At 31.6% G+C, this 23,815-nt stretch overlaps 1 long non-coding RNA gene across 1 annotated transcript; it reads left to right on the top strand.

Annotated features, from left to right (window-relative positions):
- The first annotated feature begins 7,545 nt into the window (after window positions 1-7,545).
- LOC147816816 (uncharacterized) lies at window positions 7,546-22,479 on the top strand. Its single transcript, XR_015432581.1, has 2 exons — window positions 7,546-15,381; window positions 15,548-22,479. It is a non-coding gene; the product is annotated as an uncharacterized LOC147816816 (long non-coding RNA).
- The last annotated feature ends 1,336 nt before the right edge of the window (window positions 22,480-23,815 follow it).

Raw genomic sequence — 23,815 nt, forward strand, 5'->3', positions numbered from 1 at the left:
GTAATTTAATTTTGTTTTTTTTTCTCTCATGCTTTTCATAATTTTCTATGCCACATATCTGGAGAAAGGAATATATATTATCTGAAATATATATTCCTTTCTACAGAGTAGAAGATATATTTTTATATAAAATATATAGATTTTTTATATATTCTTAGGTTAACTTCCTGTATCGTTGAAGTTTTTTGTGTCGAAGTGGAGTAAAACCCTGTTACAACAATTCCAAAAGATGATTGCAAATCTTTGAGGTAATTTAATTTTGTTTCTTTTTTCTCATGTTTTTCATAATTTTCGATGCCACATATCTGGAGAAAGGAATATATATATTATCTGAAATATATATTCCTTTCTACAGAGTAGAAGATATAAATTTTTATATAAAATATATAGATTTTTTATAAATTCTTAGGTTAACTTCCTGTATCGTTGAAGCTTTTTGTGTCGAAGTAGAGTAAAACCATGTTACAACAATTCCAAAAGATGATTCCAAATCTTTATGAGGTAATTTAATTTTGTTTCTTTTTTCTCATGCTTTTCATAATTTTCGATGCCACATATCTGGAGAAAGGAATATATATATTATCTGAAATATATATTCCTTTCTACAGAGTAGAAGATATAAATTTTTATATAAAATATATAGATTTTTTATAAATTCTTAGGTTAACTTCCTGTATCGTTGAAGCTTTTTGTGTCGAAGTAGAGTAAAACCATGTTACAACAATTCCGAAACATGATTGCAAATCTTTATGAGGTAATTTAATTTTGTTTTTTTTTTCTCTCATGCTTTTCATAATTTTCTATGCCACATATCTGGAGAAAGGAATATATATTATTATCTGAAATATATATTCCCTTCTCCAGAGCAGAAGATATAGATATTTATATAAAATATATAGATTTTTTACATATTCTTTTATATGGACAAGGAGTTTGATCTGCTTTGGAGCCATGTTACGGGGGCTCCGAAAGAGTTCTAAATTTTTTATTCTCGAAAGTATCCATTTCCTCTTTTATTTAAAAAAAATATTGAGCAGCTGTGGCTGAGGTGATAAGAGTGCTCCGAAATTCAGTAACCGACGTCAACTAATATTTTAATTGTAGAGCTGGATCTTCTTACATCTTTATAAATTCTAATTCAAGATGCTTTTTGTGTCATAATTATATTGGAAATGGAAAACTCACCTTGAATTGAAAAACGTTGCACTTAGTTTTTCATATTTGCTCTCAGTAATTCAAAATACATTTTAAAACACAAACTAAACGACAATAATTTTTTTTAAATATAATAGCACAAAAAGGAAAAGGGAACTCGAGTACATTTATCGAGAGCCACTAATAATCTTTCAAAGAGCCGTATGTGGCTGGCGAGCAGCAGGTTGGCCACCCCTGCCATATTACATAAGATTTCACTTTAACTCTTAATTCATTTTCGACCAAAGTTGCGTGAACACAACATTTCAATCAATATTTTTTTATTAATATGGTTATTGACAAGTGAAATGTTTTGAAAATGTATGATTATTCCTTTTAAAATTTATCATGTGTTTTTACAATGGGTTAAAGTTGCAAGTCGGTAAAAAAAGTAAATAAGTGAAAAAATTTCATAAACACAAGCGTTCAGCTAAATGGCTTACTCATTAATTTGGCGAAAGATGACTACACGCAGCATTTTATTTCTTACATAAAATATAATTTTTCATACACAAAATATTTTTTGTCATATTGAAATATAAGCATATTTCAATAAAAATTATACCACATTTTATCAAATTTCTATGCCAGGCCTGAAATGGGTTAAAATAATTTATTTGAATGATATTTCAATTGATTCCTTAGAAAGGAGAAACCAAATGTTTTACTGATATTTTTTTTCAGTATTCAGTATTTCATACAAAAATGCCTAATTAAATCCTTTTTGAATGTGTTTTCTTTGATATCGATTTGCCGCTTCTGGTGCATTACTTTTACACACTTTCAATTTAATTTGACACATTGCATTATCTGGAATGTTTTTCTTTTTTATCTTATTTAACTCTGTGTTTCATTTTTTCATCTTGGCATTCAATTTTAATCTTAATAAAATATTCTTTTTTTAGAACAAAACTAAACTGGATGCAAGATTGTCAATCAAGACTGTTCCATAATCCAGACTTACCGTGATATCTTCATGTAGAATCTCACTTATTGAAGCTTTGATGTAGCAACGTCCTTCCAACATTGCTCTGTCGACAACGTTTGATGACCTCAGAACACAGATATGTCATTTTTATTAATTTACAATTAAGTGTTTCTGTGAAAACTTTTTAGTGTAACAAATACTCATGTGTTTTAATTTTTGTTAAAAAAAAATATTTGCCTCAAATGAATTTTCTGATTTTTGTCAGGGCTTCCCTTAGTTTTAGTAGCAAGACTGTGAGAAGTACTTTATGAACATGTAAACCAGATCACGTGACTCATAATGTCAACAGCAGTTTAACAGATGACCAAAAGAGTAGAGGGTAAAAAAATGCCCACCATTTATTGCGACCCTCAAAAGGAAAGAATTATATCGAAATTAAAAATAAAAAAAAAACAATATTCAAAACTGTAATCGAAACGATATTCAGGCGTATTCAAAACAGTTGAATGTGAGAAATACTAAAAAAAATCTTAGCCAATGATAAAGATTATTGCAAAAATTAAATTATTTAGAATTTCATAGCTAAGGAAGAAATAATAAAGTTCTAAAGTTAAAAGATTCTATAAATTAAATATGTAAAATATTAGATAATGCAACAGGGCAAATATTTATAGTGAGTGTATTTTAGTGAGAAAGTAAGTGCATTATAGTGAGTATATTTTAGTGAATTGGTTTTCCCTCTGTTATACAATTTAAAAGAAAAATCTCATACTGTGACGAATTATTATTCTCATTATGTATTAAAAATTCAGTTTTTTTTCCTACAAAAATGAAAGCTAGCCTTCTTCAAGTAGTAGAAAAGATGTAAATGTTTCAAATTAGCGTGTTCAAAGCAGAGGGGACAGTAAAATGAGTATCCAAAGAAAGGAACTAAAAAAAAAAAGCCAAAATAAAAAAGCCAAAAAAAAAGAATAAAAAAAAGGAAAGGACACTTTCTTTCAATAAGTGATGCAGCACACAAATATGACTGTAGTAACAAAAAGAGATACCAAAATGTTTAGTTCAAAAATTAATTATTGTTTAAAAACTCATTTAACGTTGGCTGTTGTCGCTGTCAATTTTTTTTCTAGTGTTAGTGTTTCTAGTGTTAATTATACTATATTAAAATAAATTATGTTATGGAATTTTTCTTACGAAGTTTATGAGAGGGAATTAAAGGTCGTGTATTCCTTAGTTGAAATCGAATCTTGTATAACACTGACCAAAAAGTTTTTAATTGTTTTCTGTAGACTTAAAATGATTTAAATATAATTCAATAGACGTCAAAATTTTAAAAATGTTTAGTTGCCTACATAATTTGCAAAACACTTTAATTCAAAAATATCAAATTCCAATTTTCTATGACTCCAAATGAGTCTATCCTGACAAAAAACTTGGAAAGAAATTTAATTGAAAGCATATAATATTTAAAGCTGGCTTTAGGTGTTTCTTAGAAAGTATTTTCTTTTTTAAATTCTGTAAATATTTTTAGGCAAATTTTGGAATCGTTCGAAATATTGACAACCCTCTTCTATATGATGAAAACTTCAAGTTGTTTTCGATTTACAAAAAAAAGGGAAAAATATATGAAAATTTAATGTAAAGAAAAAAAACTTGAATAAAACATAAATAAAAGTATAGAAATTGACATACTGTTTTAGTTCTATAAACAAAAATCTTCCGCAACACCAGAGGATAATAGAAAAATAAAGCAACAAACATGTGCAAAGTTGCTCAACCAATAGGGACAGAGAAACAATTTTGAACAAGATAATAAAAGAAAAGAAAAGTGTGATTAGGTTTGGCTGTGACCCCAGAATGCAATAGATTATATTAAAATAGATTTCCAATCATTGGGAAATGGTGGGATATTAAGAAGGTCATTAGAAAGTTTATTTGAATTTTTTCAAAGATGCAATGATTCCCAGAAATCAAGTTCAGTAGAGGAAGAGTAGTGTTGAATGATTTTTTAGAAGAAGAAAACTAAAATATGCGATTTGAATTCCAACTACGAAGATTAGTTGAGAATTATAATTTTAGATATATATTTCGTGCTATTTAAATCTTAATTTACCAGTGCGTTTAGTTTGCAAAATATATATGCAAGATCACGTTGACACAAAATTTGACAAAACACTCATTCATTAATAATCTTTAAAGCTGCTGAAATTCAGTTTATTTACAGAGCTGAAAACGACTTGAAACTCAAATTTGCTTAAAATCTTAGTAAATTTGGGGACTGGTCAGATAAGGTAAAACAATCTAATTGTTAAAGCTCGATTTACAAAGTTTGGAAGATTGCAAGATCAATTTTTTTATAGATGGAATCAATAATATTAGAAAACCCACGGTCTACAGCTATAGCTTTTAAGGGTACATAGCTTTTTGTTGATTAGATAACTAGTAGAACAAATTTTAGATGCACCTTAAACATGCGAGGCCAATATTGGTTCCAGGGATGTAATGAAAATTTATGAGGTGATAATGAAACAGTTTCTGATAAGCATGAGCTCTTATTTCCTGTTTAAACGTGATTTGTATGGAAGGAATTCATACTACTAAGTACATGATCAATGTCGCGTTTGTCTATCAATGTGGAACAATCGTAGATAAACTTCAATAAATCAGTTTCATAAGAGTCGCTTTAGAAGTGGATTTCCCATAGCTAAGTCGTTAATCATTTGATAAAATTTACCATTAAAACTAAAGAGGGATGACTTATAACTTTTTGTGGTTTACTACTAAGAGGTTTATTAATTTATACTAACTCTTTCCAAATAAGCTTGCTCCATTATTTTTTTTTTTCAAGTTTCTTTACATCGTTTTTTTTTTCAATTTTCCTTTCATCGTTTTCTCCCAGGATTTTATTTCATTATTTTTTTAATTTCTTTTCAAATATATTTCTTCCAAGGTTGTGTTTTTCCAAAATTTCATTCGATGTGTTTCCAAAGTTTCATTCAATGTGTTTCCAATGTTTCATTCAATGTGTTTCCAATGTTTCATTCAATGTGTTTCCAATGTTTCATTCAATGTGTTTCCAATGTTTCATTCAATGTGTTTCCAATGTTTCATTCAATGTGTTTCCAATGTTTCATTCAATGTGTTTCCAAAGTTTCATTCAATGTGTTTCCAAAGTTTCATTCAATGTGTTTCCAAAGTTTCATTCAATGTGTTTCCAAAGTTTCATTCAATGTGTTTCCAAAGTTTCATTCAATGTGTTTCCAAAGTTTCATTCAATGTGTTTCCAAAGTTTCATTCAATGTGTTTCCAAAGTTTCATTCAATGTGTTTCCAAAGTTTCATTCAATGTGTTTCCAAAGTTTCATTCAATGTGTTTCCAAAGTTTCATTCAATGTGTTTCCAAAGTTTCATTCAATGTGTTTCCAAAGTTTCATTCAATGTGTTTCCAAAGTTTCATTCAATGTGTTTCCAAAGTTTCCTTCAGTGTGCTTCCAAAGTTTTCTTTGTGTTGTTTTTTTCAAGGGTTTTTTCAATGCTTTTTCGATTTTTTTTCACTCCTTTTATTTTCAAGTTTTGTTTCATTGTGTCTTTTCCTGATTCTTTTTCCTTATTTTTAAAATTTTCTCAATTCTGTTTTTTCAAGTTCTCATTGTGTTATTTCTATTTTTTCTTGTTTTTTTTAATGTAATTTTTCTATTGTGTTTTTTTAAAAATTATTTTTCCCTTATTTTTGTATTTTTTTTTTCAAATTATTTTAATTGCAAATTTTATTTAATGATTAAATGCTTAGCTATGGGTAATACTGTCAGTCCCTTAAGTATCCACTACTTTAAAATGAAACTTTTGGATCAATTAAAGTTCCTTCTTAATAGACGCCGGTCGACGATTGTTTCACACTGATAGCCAATAAGGACGTTGATAAGTTCCCCAATATTATGATTTTTATAGATCTTTGCGTAGAATTAACATTTAAACAAGAAAATAAGTTGCTTGTCTTGGAAATCTTTATTTTTCGTAATTACAATTTCCTTCATAACATTTTATTCTCTCTATAGAAAAGATTGATGGCTTACCAATTCTTTAATGTAGTGCTTCTAAATTTTGTGCAAATAACTATCGCCATATTGAAAGCCTCTTTACATTAAAGTTAACACTGTAGACCGTGGTTTTCTTTCTAATTTTGTTGATTTATCGACAGAAAATTACTCTAACAATTCACCAAGCTCTCTAATTCAAACTTTAACAGTTTGATTGTGTTACCGTGAGCAGTGCCCAAATTGCTATGATGATGAGAAAATTTGAGTTGATTCTCCCATGTTAATATATTTTCCCCAACTTTATACACCCTATGTTCATATTAATATCTAGGGTATTAATCAAATTTTGTGTCAATGTAGCCTTGTTGTATACATTGGAAAATTCAAATGTACCTTAAACTTTGATTTAAATAACAAGAAATATATGTCCAATATCAGGATATTAACTGAACTTTATCAAAACATTCAATGCTGCTCCTAATCTACCGATTTTTATTTTTAGGAATCATTCTGTATGTTGAAAAATTCTTATAAAGTTAAAGCTATTTCCAGTAGCCTACTTTTTCCCCTATGTTTGCAACGATTTTAATTGTAATTTAATATTTTGACTCATAGAGCACCTTCCAAATCCCTTCATCTGCTTATCTCCTTTCATTTATTATCTAATTCAAACTTGTTCATCTGTTCCTATTAGTTAAAAACATGATTAAAGAGGTGTAGGTTTATCTATGTTTATAAAACAAAAGTACGGGGATTTCAGTACTTTTATTTAAGCTTTATTTAGGGTTTTTTTCGCAGTAGTTCATACTAATTTTAATCCTACTATTAGATTTTTTTTTTCATTTTTAATTCAATTTCATCTAAAAGTCAAAAAAGTTAATCATTTTATTACACTTATTTTTATCTGAACATTTTGTAATAAACTTCTCTTTATAAATTTAATTTTACGTAGAATTTGATAATTTCTTTTCTAAAAAACATTCTTTTGCGAAAAAAAATATTTACAGCGAACTTTGGAAAATTCCTATGTTAAATAATGCTAAAAAAAATCAAAGAAATTTTTGCAAATTCCTTTGAAATGATGGTTGAGGTAAAGGAGGAAGCGAGTATCTGAACAATCTAAAAAAATACTCATTAAATTCTATTGTACTGAAATTATCATTAAATTCAATCACTAATATTGCTGGAGTCTGAAAAAATTAAAAATTAATCATTTGAAATTTGCCTAAAAGTATTTACAGAATTGAAAAATTTATTAATATAAAATTGCGTACTAATCTTCCATATTTCATTGTTCAAAATTTCCCTAGTGTTGTAAAAATATAAAAGAAAACAATAATAAATCCTGAATGCTATAATTGAGTTAGTTATTTTTAAAAGTGTTCATGCATATAACGCCTGCGTTGCAGAAAATAGCGTAAACCGAACAAAGCTTTGAAGATACAATTTTTTCAGTAGCTTCACTGATCTTCTATTTAAATACTGTCGTTCTAAAGATACTTTACTAAATATTCTAAGCTTGTAATATGAAATTAAGATTTTACAGTTTTTTTGTCTGGTGCATCACTTATTGAAATAAAAAGACAGATTCCCAACCTGCTTGCAATTATAAGGTAATGTGTTAGTAAGGTCAAAAGGAAATTAAAAAAAAAAATTATTTTGTTAATTTGATATGCGATGCATAACTTATTCAATTAGTGCATCACTTATTGAAATAAAGACAGATTCCCAACCTGCTTGCAATTATGAGGTACTGCGTTAATAGGGTCAAAAGGAAATTTTTAAAAAATTTTTTGTTAATTTTATATGCGATTTTTAGTAATATTATTTAAAATAAATCACTTAATTAAAATATAAATCTTTGCAATTTTTTTTATTTACCAAAAAGTAATGTTAACTGAGGTGCAATACTAAGCACTGCAGCACCTATTGCTTTGCTGCATGGTTTCTGCTACCCATAATTTTAAAAATCAGGAAATTCATAAAGCAAACAAGTTTTATAAATACCCATTTTGTGTGTCTGCTTATAATGTTTTTGAATCTTCTTATAATTTATTATATTGAATATGAATCTAAAATTGAAATGTAACAAAATAAAAAAAAGTTGTAGATGCATAAAACAGCATTAAGCAGAACTATAATATGCTGTTTTCATGAAAAGCTATTTTTTAAAATTAAAAATAACTTTATTTGACAAAGAAAAATTAAAAAGAAAAATAAACTTCTATTAGCTATATATCAAATTATATATTCATGCGAACATAATATAAATATTATTATTATAAAATTTTAAGCAAACTTTTGGACATTATAAATTCTGATACAAACTTAAATTCTTCAGCAGGAATTTCATAATTTTTATATTTTCTGCTTTAGATAATCTGAGTATATCTTTTCATGTTAAATTATGTTTAATTTTAAAAAATTAGACGAAATAACGAAACAACAAAAGTAATATTAAATCAATAGATATTTTTATTCCAATAACGGGACACTTGAAAGCGAAATTGCTTCGTACCTAAAAGAAAGCGACTGAAATTAAGAAGAAAAAAATAAAAACGAAACATATCATCTACAGTGGCATCTGTTATCATTACAGACAATTGCTCTCAAGATATCCTCAGGAAATTCTGTCAGACAATGATTTGCAATTTAAAAGTCATTTGCAAATGATTGCTGTTCTGTCTGCTTATCATTCAAAATCAAAATACAATGCATTCTGGACTGTTATAGATTAAATTACTGCAGATGAGGATAATAAATCTTTTCTAACCAATGATGTATTAAGTTTTTTGTTGATTTATCACCTCGCAGAACAATAGATAAACCTCTGCTAAGTTTCAGACATACTTTACAAAAAAAGACTGACGAAGTCAAGCAACTACAGAGAAGAGGTGTCTGGTAGAACTCTCCAAAGTTTCTACTCCTGTGGTAGTTTTACCAATGAAGAATAAAGCTGTCAGCCAATTTTCGGCGATTTAAAATTTACTGCCAACAAAGTGAACGAGGCAAATCAATATGTTTCACGATATTAGATTTAAGAAGAATAAAGCATTCAGATGCCACGAGCATTTGTATTGCAATAAAAATTACAAACTCAGATATTTCCAAGTTGAAAACACTTAGTCCAGTGCTCAACAATGAAAAAAATTTCCCCAAATCACCCAAAGTTAAATTAAGAACAAGTCAAAAAAGAAATGAAAAGTAAATGCTTTTTATTTGAAGCTAATCATTAAAAGCTGAAAATGCATTTCCAAATGCAATTTTTGTTTAATTGCACCAGTTTGCATGTCAAAGCCAAGTAAAGAGAGTAAAACCATCAGAATTCTATCAGACTCAGAATCATCGAAGATCATTCAGAAACTGGAATAAGCTGTATAGTAGGAAATGTATCAAGGTGAGAATAGAAATAAATATGCAGTAAATGCTAAAATTGATACTCAACTAATCAAGATGGAATTTGATACTGCTGCCAATACATTAATTGTATGAGAAACTTGGATAAACTCCAAATTACCTTAGTCAAACATTTTCCCCACAACAATTAACCAAAAAGATTATAACCAAGTGTTAATAGATTCAATGTCTGCCACCTTTGAAATATAATAATGTACGAACTGATAAATATATGCTAAGTAGTTTAAATAAAGACCGAAGCAGTTACATTATTCAATAAATTTTGGAAAGACAAAAACATAACAAATTCAGCAGAAATTAGAATTATAAAAACGAATGGTAAATCTGTTTTATAATATGGATCTATGACATGGCACGGCAAGAAAAATAACTTGAAAAAGTAAAGTATTTATTATCAACTGTTTAAGAAGAATCGAGTGCATCAAAGTAAAATTTCTCATGCAGAAATATTTAGACAAGAAAAACACAAACTAATCTGGAAATTAAAAACTGTAAATGAAAACGGATTAATCATATTTCTACATAAACCTGAAAATTTTAAAGAAACATTTTTTTTGTTTGGAGCTCTCAGGACTTTGAGAAAGAGGTAGAACTAAAATTACTTTGCCCAAGATGATTGCAAGCGGATTGAAAACAATAGGAAAGACATGAAGTAAGATAAGCGATCCAGACACAAATAGAATGAGATGGAAAGCTGTGATAGAAGATCTATGCTGAAATTTAGAGAGATGGAAAGCTGATGGATGGAAGAAAGCACCAATTTAGAGTGAGATGGAAAGATGTGAACTGTTAGAAAGCTTCAATTTAGACTGTGATTGAAAACTGTAAAGTGGTTAAAAGCCCCAATTAAAAGTGAGATGGAATGCTGAACTGGTAGAAAGCCCGAATCTAGACATGGAAAGCTGTGAAGTGGTAGAAAACCCCAATTGAGAGTTAGATGGAAAGATGTGAGATGGAAAGCTCCAATTTAGACTGAGATTGAAAACTGCAAGGTGGTTAAAAGCCCCAATTAAGAGTGAGATGGAATGCTGAACTGGTAGAAAGCCTGAATCTAGACATGGAAAGCTGTGAAGTGGTAGAAAGCCCCAATTGAGAGTGAGATGGAAAGATGTGGAGCGTTAGAAAGCTCCAACTTAGACTGAGATTGAAAACTGCAAGGTGGTTAAAAGCCCCACTTAAGAGTGAGATGGAACGTTGAACTGGTAGAAAGCCTGAATCTAGACATGGAAAGCTGTGAAGTGGTAGAAAGCCCCAATTGAGAGTGAGATGGAAAGATGTGAAGCGTTAGAAAGCTCCAATTTAGACTGAGATTGAAAACTGCAAGGTGGTTAAAAGCCCAAATTAAGAGTGAGATGGAACGTTGAACTGGTAGAAAGCTCGAATCTAGACATGAAAAGCTGTGAAGTGGTAGAAAGCCCCAATTGAGAGTGAGATGGAAAGATGTGAAGCGTTAGAAAGCTCCAATTTAGACTGACATTGAAAACTGCAAGGTGGTTAAAAGCCCCAATTAAGAGTGAGATGGAACGTTGAACTGGTAGAAAGCCCGAATCTAGACATGGAAAGCTGTGAAGTGGTAGAAAGCCCCAATTGAGAGTGAGATGGAAAGATGTGAAGCGTTAGAAAGCTCCAATTTAGACTGAGATTGAAAACTGCAAGGTGGTTAAAAGCCCCAATTAAGAGTGAGATGGAACCTTGAACTGGTAGAAAGCTCGAATCTAGACATGGAAAGCTGTGAAGTGGTAGAAAGCCCCAATTGAGAGTGAGATGGAAAGATGTGGAGCGTTAGAAAGCTCCAACTTAGACTGAGATTGAAAACTGCAAGGTGGTTAAAAGCCCCAATTAAGAGTGAGATGGAACGTTGAACTGGTAGAAAGCCTGAATCTAGACATGGAAAGCTGTGAAGTGGTAGAAAGCCCCAATTGAGAGTGAGATGGAAAGATGTGAAGCGTTAGAAAGCTCCAACTTAGACTGAGATTGAAAATTGCAAGGTGGTTAAAAGCCCCACTTAAGAGTGAGATGGAACGTTGAACTGGTAGAAAACCTGAATCTAGACATGGAAAGCTGTGAAGTGGTAGAAAGCCCCAATTGAGAGTGAGATGGAAAGATGTGAAGCATTAGAAAGCTCCAATTTAGACTGAGATTGAAAACTGCAAGGTGGTTAAAAGCCCCAATTAAGAGTGAGATGGAGCGTTGAACTGGTAGAAAGCCCGAATCTAGACATGGAAAGCTGTGAAGTGGTAGAAAGCCCCAATTGAGAGTGAGATGGAAAGATGTGAAGCGTTAGAAAGCTCCAACTTAGACTGAGATTGAAAACTGCAAGGTGGTTAAAAGCCCCAATTAGGAGTGAGATGGAACGTTGAACTGGTAGAAAGCCTGAATCTAGACATGGAAAGCTGTGAAGTGGTAGAAAGCCCCAATTGAGAGTGAGATGGAAAGATGTGAAGCGTTAGAAAGCTCCAATTTAGACTGACATTGAAAACTGCAAGGTGGTTAAAAGCCCCACTTAAGAGTGAGATGGAACGTTGGACTGGTAGAAAGCCCGAATCTAGACATGGAAAGCTGTGAAGTGGTAGAAAGCCCCAATTGAGAGTGAGATGGAAAGATGTGAAGCGTTAGAAAGCTCCAATTTAGACTGAGATTGAAAACTGCAAGGTGGTTAAAAGCCCCAATTAGGAGTGAGATGGAACGTTGAACTGGTAGAAAGCCTGAATCTAGACATGGAAAGCTGTGAAGTGGTAGAAAGCCCCAATTGAGAGTGAGATGGAAAGATGTGAAGCGTTAGAAAGCTCCAATTTAGACTGACATTGAAAACTGCAAGGTGGTTAAAAGCCCCACTTAAGAGTGAGATGGAACGTTGGACTGGTAGAAAGCCCGAATCTAGACATGGAAAGCTGTGAAGTGGTAGAAAGCCCCAATTGAGAGTGAGATGGAAAGATGTGAAGCGTTAGAAAGCTCCAATTTAGACTGAGATTGAAAACTGCAAGGTGGTTAAAAGCCCCAATTAAGAGTGAGATGGAATGCTGAACTGGTAGAAAGCCTGAATCTAGACATGGAAAGCTGTGAAGTGGTAGAAAGCCCCAATTGAGAGTGAGATGGAAAGATGTGGAGCGTTAGAAAGCTCCAACTTAGACTGAGATTGAAAACTGCAAGGTGGTTAAAAGCCCCACTTAAGAGTGAGATGGAACGTTGAACTGGTAGAAAGCCTGAATCTAGACATGGAAAGCTGTGAAGTGGTAGAAAGCCCCAATTGAGAGTGAGATGGAAAGATGTGAAGCGTTAGAAAGCTCCAATTTAGACTGAGATTGAAAACTGCAAGGTGGTTAAAAGCCCCAATTAAGAGTGAGATGGAACCTTGAACTGGTAGAAAGCTCGAATCTAGACATGGAAAGCTGTGAAGTGGTAGAAAGCCCCAATTGAGAGTGAGATGGAAAGATGTGGAGCGTTAGAAAGCTCCAACTTAGACTGAGATTGAAAACTGCAAGGTGGTTAAAAGCCCCAATTAAGAGTGAGATGGAACGTTGAACTGGTAGAAAGCCTGAATCTAGACATGGAAAGCTGTGAAGTGGTAGAAAGCCCCAATTGAGAGTGAGATGGAAAGATGTGAAGCGTTAGAAAGCTCCAACTTAGACTGAGATTGAAAATTGCAAGGTGGTTAAAAGCCCCACTTAAGAGTGAGATGGAACGTTGAACTGGTAGAAAACCTGAATCTAGACATGGAAAGCTGTGAAGTGGTAGAAAGCCCCAATTGAGAGTGAGATGGAAAGATGTGAAGCATTAGAAAGCTCCAATTTAGACTGAGATTGAAAACTGCAAGGTGGTTAAAAGCCCCAATTAAGAGTGAGATGGAGCGTTGAACTGGTAGAAAGCCCGAATCTAGACATGGAAAGCTGTGAAGTGGTAGAAAGCCCCAATTGAGAGTGAGATGGAAAGATGTGAAGCGTTAGAAAGCTCCAACTTAGACTGAGATTGAAAACTGCAAGGTGGTTAAAAGCCCCAATTAGGAGTGAGATGGAACGTTGAACTGGTAGAAAGCCTGAATCTAGACATGGAAAGCTGTGAAGTGGTAGAAAGCCCCAATTGAGAGTGAGATGGAAAGATGTGAAGCGTTAGAAAGCTCCAATTTAGACTGACATTGAAAACTGCAAGGTGGTTAAAAGCCCCACTTAAGAGTGAGATGGAACGTTGGACTGGTAGAAAGCCCGAATCTAGACATGGAAAGCTGTGAAGTGGTAGAAAGCCCCAATTGAGAGTGAGATGGAAAGATGTGAAGCGTTAGAAAGCTCCAATTTAGACTGAGATTGAAAACTGCAAGGTGGTTAAAAGCCCCAATTAGGAGTGAGATGGAACGTTGAACTGGTAGAAAGCCTGAATCTAGACATGGAAAGCTGTGAAGTGGTAGAAAGCCCCAATTGAGAGTGAGATGGAAAGATGTGAAGCGTTAGAAAGCTCCAATTTAGACTGAGATTGAAAACTGCAAGGTGGTTAAAAGCCCCAATTAAGAGTGAGATGGAATGCTGAACTGGTAGAAAGCCTGAATCTAGACATGGAAAGCTGTGAAGTGGTAGAAAGCCCCAATTGAGAGTGAGATGGAAAGATGTGGAGCGTTAGAAAGCTCCAACTTAGACTGAGATTGAAAACTGCAAGGTGGTTAAAAGCCCCACTTAAGAGTGAGATGGAACGTTGAACTGGTAGAAAGCCTGAATCTAGACATGGAAAGCTGTGAAGTGGTAGAAAGCCCCAATTGAGAGTGAGATGGAAAGATGTGAAGCGTTAGAAAGCTCCAATTTAGACTGAGATTGAAAACTGCAAGGTGGTTAAAAGCCCAAATTAAGAGTGAGATGGAACGTTGAACTGGTAGAAAGCTCGAATCTAGACATGAAAAGCTGTGAAGTGGTAGAAAGCCCCAATTGAGAGTGAGATGGAAAGATGTGAAGCGTTAGAAAGCTCCAATTTAGACTGACATTGAAAACTGCAAGGTGGTTAAAAGCCCCAATTAAGAGTGAGATGGAACGTTGAACTGGTAGAAAGCCCGAATCTAGACATGGAAAGCTGTGAAGTGGTAGAAAGCCCCAATTGAGAGTGAGATGGAAAGATGTGAAGCGTTAGAAAGCTCCAATTTAGACTGAGATTGAAAACTGCAAGGTGGTTAAAAGCCCCAATTAAGAGTGAGATGGAACCTTGAACTGGTAGAAAGCTCGAATCTAGACATGGAAAGCTGTGAAGTGGTAGAAAGCCCCAATTGAGAGTGAGATGGAAAGATGTGGAGCGTTAGAAAGCTCTAACTTAGACTGAGATTGAAAACTGCAAGGTGGTTAAAAGCCCCAATTAAGAGTGAGATGGAACGTTGAACTGGTAGAAAGCCTGAATCTAGACATGGAAAGCTGTGAAGTGGTAGAAAGCCCCAATTGAGAGTGAGATGGAAAGATGTGAAGCGTTAGAAAGCTCCAACTTAGACTGAGATTGAAAATTGCAAGGTGGTTAAAAGCCCCACTTAAGAGTGAGATGGAACGTTGAACTGGTAGAAAACCTGAATCTAGACATGGAAAGCTGTGAAGTGGTAGAAAGCCCCAATTGAGAGTGAGATGGAAAGATGTGAAGCATTAGAAAGCTCCAATTTAGACTGAGATTGAAAACTGCAAGGTGGTTAAAAGCCCCAATTAAGAGTGAGATGGAGCGTTGAACTGGTAGAAAGCCCGAATCTAGACATGGAAAGCTGTGAAGTGGTAGAAAGCCCCAATTGAGAGTGAGATGGAAAGATGTGAAGCGTTAGAAAGCTCCAACTTAGACTGAGATTGAAAACTGCAAGGTGGTTAAAAGCCCCAATTAGGAGTGAGATGGAACGTTGAACTGGTAGAAAGCCTGAATCTAGACATGGAAAGCTGTGAAGTGGTAGAAAGCCCCAATTGAGAGTGAGATGGAAAGATGTGAAGCGTTAGAAAGCTCCAATTTAGACTGACATTGAAAACTGCAAGGTGGTTAAAAGCCCCACTTAAGAGTGAGATGGAACGTTGGACTGGTAGAAAGCCCGAATCTAGACATGGAAAGCTGTGAAGTGGTAGAAAGCCCCAATTGAGAGTGAGATGGAAAGATGTGAAGCGTTAGAAAGCTCCAATTTAGACTGAGATTGAAAACTGCAAGGTGGTTAAAAGCCCCAATTAGGAGTGAGATGGAACGTTGAACTGGTAGAAAGCCTGAATCTAGACATGGAAAGCTGTGAAGTGGTAGAAAGCCCCAATTGAGAGTGAGATGGAAAGATGTGAAGCGTTAGAAAGCTCCAATTTAGACTGACATTGAAAACTGCAAGGTGGTTAAAAGCCCCACTTAAGAGTGAGATGGAACGTTGGACTGGTAGAAAGCCCGAATCTAGACATGGAAAGCTGTGAAGTGGTAGAAAGCCCCAATTGAGAGTGAGATGGAAAGATGTGAAGCGTTAGAAAGCTCCAATTTAGACTGAGATTGAAAACTGCAAGGTGGTTAAAAGCCCCAATTAAGAGTGAGATGGAACGTTGAACTGGTAGAAAGCCCGAATCTAGACATGGAAAGCTGTGAAGTGGTAGAAAGCCCCAATTGAGAGTGAGATGGAAAGATGTGAAGCGTTAGAAAGCTCCAATTTAGACTGAGATTGAAAACTGCAAGGTGGTTAAAAGCCCCAATTAGGAGTGAGATGGAACGTTGAACTGGTAGAAAGCCTGAATCTAGACATGGAAAGCTGTGAAGTGGTAGAAAGCCCCAATTGAGAGTGAGATGGAAAGATGTGAAGCGTTAGAAAGCTCCAATTTAGACTGACATTGAAAACTGCAAGGTGGTTAAAAGCCCCACTTAAGAGTGAGATGGAACGTTGGACTGGTAGAAAGCCCGAATCTAGACATGGAAAGCTGTGAAGTGGTAGAAAGCCCCAATTGAGAGTGAGATGGAAAGATGTGAAGCGTTAGAAAGCTCCAATTTAGACTGAGATTGAAAACTGCAAGGTGGTTAAAAGCCCCAATTAAGAGTGAGATGGAACGTTGAACTGGTAGAAAGCCCGAATCTAGACATGGAAAGCTGTGAAGTGGTAGAAAGCCCCAATTGAGAGTGAGATGGAAAGATGTGAAGCGTTAGAAAGCTCCAATTTAGACTGAGATTGAAAACTGCAAGGTGGTTAAAAGCCCCAATTAAGAGTGAGATGGAACGTTGAACTGGTAGAAAGCCCGAATCTAGACATGGAAAGCTGTGAAGTGGTAGAAAGCCCCAATTGAGAGTGAGATGGAAAGATGTGAAGCGTTAGAAAGCTCCAATTTAGACTGAGATTGAAAACTGCAAGGTGGTTAAAAGCCCCAATTAAGAGTGAGATGGAACGTTGAACTGGTACAAAGCCCGAATCTAGACATGGAAAGCTGTGAAGCTGAAAGAGCACACTTTCATTCTCATGGAAAGCTGAAAAAGAATTTTAAAAGATGAAATAAACACTTTGATATCCTAATAATCTTTGTAAAGAAAAACACGATACATTAAAAAATATAGTTGTAAATTGATAACAAAGAAGTGCTTGAAACACCATCATTTGAAGAAATTAGGAAATAGATAAAAGCTTAAGGAAGAATTTAAAAGATGGAATTAACAGAAAATTGAAACTTAGCAGATCTTAAGTTAAGAAAAAAATGTTCCTCAGAAATGTATGTATGAAGTTACGACAAAATTAAGTCTACATAATAATTAGTTGCAAATCAATGTGAGATATCCAAAAAAATTATTTTAATAAATTTCCTCAAATTTTTAAAAATTCAATACTAGTCCTGCCTTATTAACACTTTTCAATAACAATACTTTAAGTTAGGAAAAAGTTTTATGTGTCTACAAACTTGTCAGCAATGCTTTTTAATTTGTAAAAAAAAAAAAAAATGACCAACCAAATGTATGTACAAATCTTGCGTCTTTATTTACGCAAGATATAATATGTTGAAGAAATTTTGAATATATGAATATATAGCTGAAATATTTTTTCTCTTAAGCAAATTTCTGAAATAAACATTTCTCTTTGATGACTGATAGGTTACCAGTTGGTAAAATACAATTCATTTAAAATAAGAATTTTCCTTCTTAATGTGATAAATCATCACGCTTACTATGAGTCAAAAATTAATATTTAATATTTGTTTTTAAAGATGCAGAGAATTTCATTTAATGCTTGAGAATAAGATTTCTTTCATAATCCTGGTCAACTTGTTTCATTAAATATTCAAAATATCTTCTTAAAAGTAATTCTTTTCAATTAAAGGTGACTGTGCATTTTTTAAATAATCCTGGCCTTCTTCCTTTTTAATACAAAATCTAAGCATCTTCTTTGCATACTAATATGCAAGTCTTTATTTAGAAATCGTTATCTGAAATGAGGCAATAAAAGATTGCTGTAACTTCTGTAGAAATGCATACTAGTTGTTATATGTACTCTACAGCTCTTCTCTGCAATATAAGTTTTTTTTATTGTTGTTAGGAAATCAAATTTGGCTGTAAGATTTCAATAATAATTACCAACTTCTTTCATTAAATATTCAAATTACCTTCTTAGCGATAAAAGTAATTCTTTTCAATTAAAGGTGACTGTGCATTTTTTAAATAATCCTGGCGTTCTTCCTTTTTAATACAAAATCTAAGCATCTTCTTTACATTCTAATATGCAAGTCTTTATTTAGAAATCGTTATCTGAAATGAGGCAATAAAAGATTGCTGTAACTTCTGTAGAAATGCATAGTAGTTGTTATATGTACTCTACAGCTCTTCTCTGCAATATAAGTTTTTTTTATTGTTGTTAGGAAATCAAATTTGGTTGTAAGATTTCAATAATAATTACCAACTTCTTTCATTAAATATTCAAATTACCTTCTTAGCGATAAAAGTAATTCTTTTCAATTAAAGGTGACTGTGCATTTTTTAAATAATCCTGGCGTTCTTCCTTTTTAATACAAAATCTAAGCATCTTCTTTGCATACTAATATGCAAATCTTTATTTAGAAATCGTTATCTGAAATGAGGCAATAAAAGATTGCTGTAACTTCTGTAGAAATGCATAGTAGTTGTTATATGTACTCTACAGCTCTTCTCTGCAATATAAGTTTTTTTTATTGTTGTTAGGAAATCAAATTTGGCTGTAAGATTTCAATAATAATTACCAACTTCTTTCATTAAATATTCAAATTACCTTCTTAGCGATAAAAGTAATTCTTTTCAATTAAAGGTGACTGTGCATTTTTTAAATAATCCTGGCGTTCTTCCTTTTTAATACAAAATCTAAGCATCTTCTTTACATTCTAATATGCAAGTCTTTATTTAGAAATCGTTATCTGAAATGAGGCAATAAAAGATTGCTGTAACTTCTGTAGAAATGCATAGTAGTTGTTATATGTACTCTACAGCTCTTCTCTGCAATATAAGTTTTTTTTATTGTTGTTAGGAAATCAAATTTGGCTGTAAGATTTCAATAATAATTACCAACTTCTTTCATTAAATATTCAAATTACCTTCTTAGCGATAAAAGTAATTCTTTTCAATTAAAGGTGACTGTGCATTTTTTAAATAATCCTGGCGTTCTTCCTTTTTAATACAAAATCTAAGCATCTTCTTTGCATACTAATATGCAAATCTTTATTTAGAAATCGTTATCTGAAATGAGGCAATAAAAGATTGCTGTAACTTCTGTAGAAATGTATAGTAGTTGTTATATGTACTCTACAGCTCTTCTCTGCAATATAAGTTTTTTTTATTGTTGTTAGGAAATCAAATTTGGCTGTAAGATTTCAATAATAATTACCAACTTCTTTCATTAAATATTCAAATTACCTTCTTAGCGATAAAAGTAATTCTTTTCAATTAAAGGTGACTGTGCATTTTTTAAATAATCCTGGCGTTCTTCCTTTTTAATACAAAATCTAAGCATCTTCTTTACATTCTAATATGCAAGTCTTTATTTAGAAATCGTTATCTGAAATGAGGCAATAAAAGATTGCTGTAACTTCTGTAGAAATGCATAGTAGTTGTTATATGTACTCTACAGCTCTTCTCTGCAATATAAGTTTTTTTTATTGTTGTTAGGAAATCAAATTTGGCTGTAAGATTTCAATAATAATTACCAACTTCTTTCATTAAATATTCAAATTACCTTCTTAGCGATAAAAGTAATTCTTTTCAATTAAAGGTGACTGTGCATTTTTTAAATAATCCTGGCGTTCTTCCTTTTTAATACAAAATCTAAGCATCTTCTTTGCATACTAATATGCAAATCTTTATTTAGAAATCGTTATCTGAAATGAGGCAATAAAAGATTGCTGTAACTTCTGTAGAAATGCATAGTAGTTGTTATATGTACTCTACAGCTCTTCTCTGCAATATAAGTTTTTTTTATTGTTGTTAGGAAATCAAATTTGGCTGTAAGATTTCAATAATAATTACCAACTTCTTTCATTAAATATTCAAATTACCTTCTTAGCGATAAAAGTAATTCTTTTCAATTAAAGGTGACTGTGCATTTTTTAAATAATCCTGGCGTTCTTCCTTTTTAATACAAAATCTAAGCATCTTCTTTACATTCTAATATGCAAGTCTTTATTTAGAAATCGTTATCTGAAATGAGGCAATAAAAGATTGCTGTAACTTCTGTAGAAATGCATAGTAGTTGTTATATGTACTCTACAGCTCTTCTCTGCAATATAAGTTTTTTTTATTGTTGTTAGGAAATCAAATTTGGCTGTAAGATTTCAATAATAATTACCAACTTCTTTCATTAAATATTCAAATTACCTTCTTAGCGATAAAAGTAATTCTTTTCAATTAAAGGTGACTGTGCATTTTTTAAATAATCCTGGCCTTCTTCCTTTTTAATACAAAATCTAAGCATCTTCTTTGCATACTAATATGCAAATCTTTATTTAGAAATCGTTATCTGAAATGAGGCAATAAAAGATTGCTGTAACTTCTGTAGAAATGCATAGTAGTTGTTATATGTACTCTACAGCTCTTCTCTGCAATATAAGTTTTTTTTATTGTTGTTAGGAAATCAAATTTGGCTGTAAGATTTCAATAATAATTACCAACTTCTTTCATTAAATATTCAAATTACCTTCTTAGCGATAAAAGTAATTCTTTTCAATTAAAGGTGACTGTGCATTTTTTAAATAATCCTGGCGTTCTTCCTTTTTAATACAAAATCTAAGCATCTTCTTTGCATACTAATATGCAAGTCTTTATTTAGAAATCGTTATCTGAAGTGAGGCAATTAAAGATTGCTGTAATTTTTGTTATACGTACTTTTGTTATACTTTTTGTTATGGGTACTCTGCACCTCTTTTCTGTAAAAATAATGGAATGTGAACTACAAGAGTTACTCCATTACCTATTTCCACAACTTTTTGCATTCCTTGATCTATGTTTTCAGTGTTATGATAATTTATAGGATAATCTGAGTGCCTTAATTTTATTGTTTGCATACTAATTTAGTTAACTACATATACTACTTGCTTAGTAGGTAATCAAAATTACCTTTCATTCAAAATAGGTTTCTTAAATAATCGTCAACTCATACTAAAATTTATTTCAACAAAGCTTGTTATAAATGTATTAAATTAGTTGTATTAGTTGTAAAAATTAGTTGTATTTTGCGTGTGCTTCAATGAAGTTGCTTCGTTTGGCTTTGTTTCTGTTCTGAAGTGGTTTAAGTATTACAACTTAAATATTAGTTTATTTTAATGAGGCAAAGTTCCTTTATTAATAAATTAGCCATATTTAATCTGCACTTCTAGTAAGTGTTGGTTGATCTTTGATTTCTTATAGTAGTATATCAATTAAATTACGAGGGCTTTACTGCTATGGGGCATGTGAAATTTATTCAGGCACTTATATTTTTTAATAACATTTTGTAGTGCCAACTTTTCAGTCTAATGTGACTCATGAATAAGGGTTAGGTTTTGAGACATAAATTTAATCTTCAAATTTCAGTAGATGCATTCGATTTTTTAAAAGCTGGAGACTGATATTTCTTTTTTATAAGACATAAATCTTATCTTTAAATTCAAAAGAGACGGTCGATTTTTTAAAAGCTGGAGACTGATATTTCTTTTTTATAAGACATAAATCTTATCTTTAAATTTCAAAAGAGACGGTCAATTTTTTAAAAGCTGGAGAATCCTTTCTTATTAAATTTTTCAAACCTCCTTTAGGTAATGGGATAAATTATAAAGACTATGAGACATATAAATTTTTTAATTTTCCGTAATCTTAGAAAATCTTTACTACGGCAGACGCTGATCCAATTCTAAAAATACTCAACGTTACGTTTAATGCATTATTTTCTTAACTGAGTAAGTTAGTCATTTTTATATTAAATAATGTTTGGTTGGTTGCAATTATGTTACTTGCTTCCATTTTATGGTTGAAAACAAATGTAGTTGCTTTTAAGTATATATACTTTTGATTATTAGGTAATCAAAATTAACATTATTCTAAATTTACTTCTTGAAAAATTGATTCGAAGTAATTTATTATTGTTTAACGAGCATGTTATGCTTTTTGATATTTTTTAAGAAAATGTTTTTATTTGGAAAACAAAAGTTTGTTTAAACAAATTATTTAATTATATTTTGTGAGCACTTCAAAGAAGCACGTTTGTTATTTTGTTTTAAAAAAGTATTGTTTTTTATTTCTTATTAGTATTTGGTTTATTTTATGGCAACAAAGTGTTGTTATGTTTGTTTAATTTTGACAATTTTTAATATTTTTATGTTTTTATTTTGAAAACAGAATTTTGTTCAGATTGTTTAGTTATGTTTCATATGTACTCCAAGGAAGTACTTTTGTTGTGTTTTTCTTTCATTTTAAAAATGTTTTGTATTACTTATTTGGTATATTTTGTTACGACAATAAATTTTTGTCACGTTTACATTGTTTGTTTAATTTTGTCTATCATTGATATTTTTAAGATATTCTTAAGTTTAATTTTTAAGTTATTTCATTAAAAAATTTTAACCAGCAACAGTTGAACTAAAGTAAAGTCATGGTATAAAAGACATTGATGTGCTTTTTAAGATATTCTTAAGTTTAATTTTTAAGTTATTTCATTAAAAAATTTCAACCAGCAACAGTTGAACTAAAGTAAAGTCATGGTATAAAAGACATTGATGTGCATTTAATGTTTTTATATATTTGGAGTCCAACTTTAAAAATAGCATAGCTACCAGCTTATCTGTTATATCCTGAAGTGTTTTCTGAGTTGTAGTAGAATATAGAAATCTAAACTGTGTAGTTTTCTTAAATCAGATTTAAAAACTTTTTGTCCAGTACAACGCAATACTGCTTACAAAATTGACAGGGAAAAAAAGCAAACATTTCGTATTCATTACCTCTTTTATTATTTCAGAAAAATTTTGATATGTAACGCTAAATTATGTTAATTGGTTAAAATCTAAGTTCATTCTTGAAATTTTTTAAAGTAGTACCCATTATCGTGTTTGTTTAAAAGCATGCTCAATTAACAAAGGACTCTTGTAAATTAGCAAGCATTCTGACGGTAAAATACATCATTAAAATTGCTGCCATAACTTGGACTCGTTAAAACTATAGTGTCTAGTGTTAGTAATACGATTCAACTCTAAAATGAACAAGAATATATAGCTAAATTAACATGGGTTCATGGAGTAGTTTCGTTGTTGTCAGAAAAGGATGTTTTCCGTTAAAGAACCTAATACGTTCTTTTTATTACCAAACAAAACTGTAGATACTATAAAATCTTATTTACAGGAAATTTCCTTTTAAAAAAAGGTAAGTTAAAAAAAGGTAAAGGTAAAAAAAGCTAATTTTTTTTATGGGAAACTCGTAACGATAATAGAAAACTATTTTAAGTTAAAGAGGATTAACTCAAAAGTAGCTAGGTTTTACTACACTTGGTTACTTGTTCAGTTTTTTTTTTCTTTTTTTTTTCACCTTGTAATATGATGTCAATTTTACAATGCATAAAATTTATTTACTTTAAATAATGTTCATATATATAATTTAAAAGCAAAAGGGAAAAAATACATCGTATATTTTTTTTTGTAATCAAAGTATGAAATAAATATTGGTATTCTAATATTAATGGTGATATTCTCAATAATTTTAATGAGAATTCTTTAACGGATTTTCCGTAGTTTCGAAAATTATTTTTCCAGTGGTAGCAAAGATAGTGCATTAATATTTTGATGAATTATAATTAAAATTTACCCACCACATTTATAAATATT

Source organism: Parasteatoda tepidariorum, chromosome 1 (genome assembly GCF_982258835.1).
Source record: "Parasteatoda tepidariorum strain Cologne lab strain chromosome 1, Ptep-v5.0, whole genome shotgun sequence".
Lineage (NCBI taxonomy): Eukaryota > Metazoa > Arthropoda > Arachnida > Araneae > Theridiidae > Parasteatoda > Parasteatoda tepidariorum.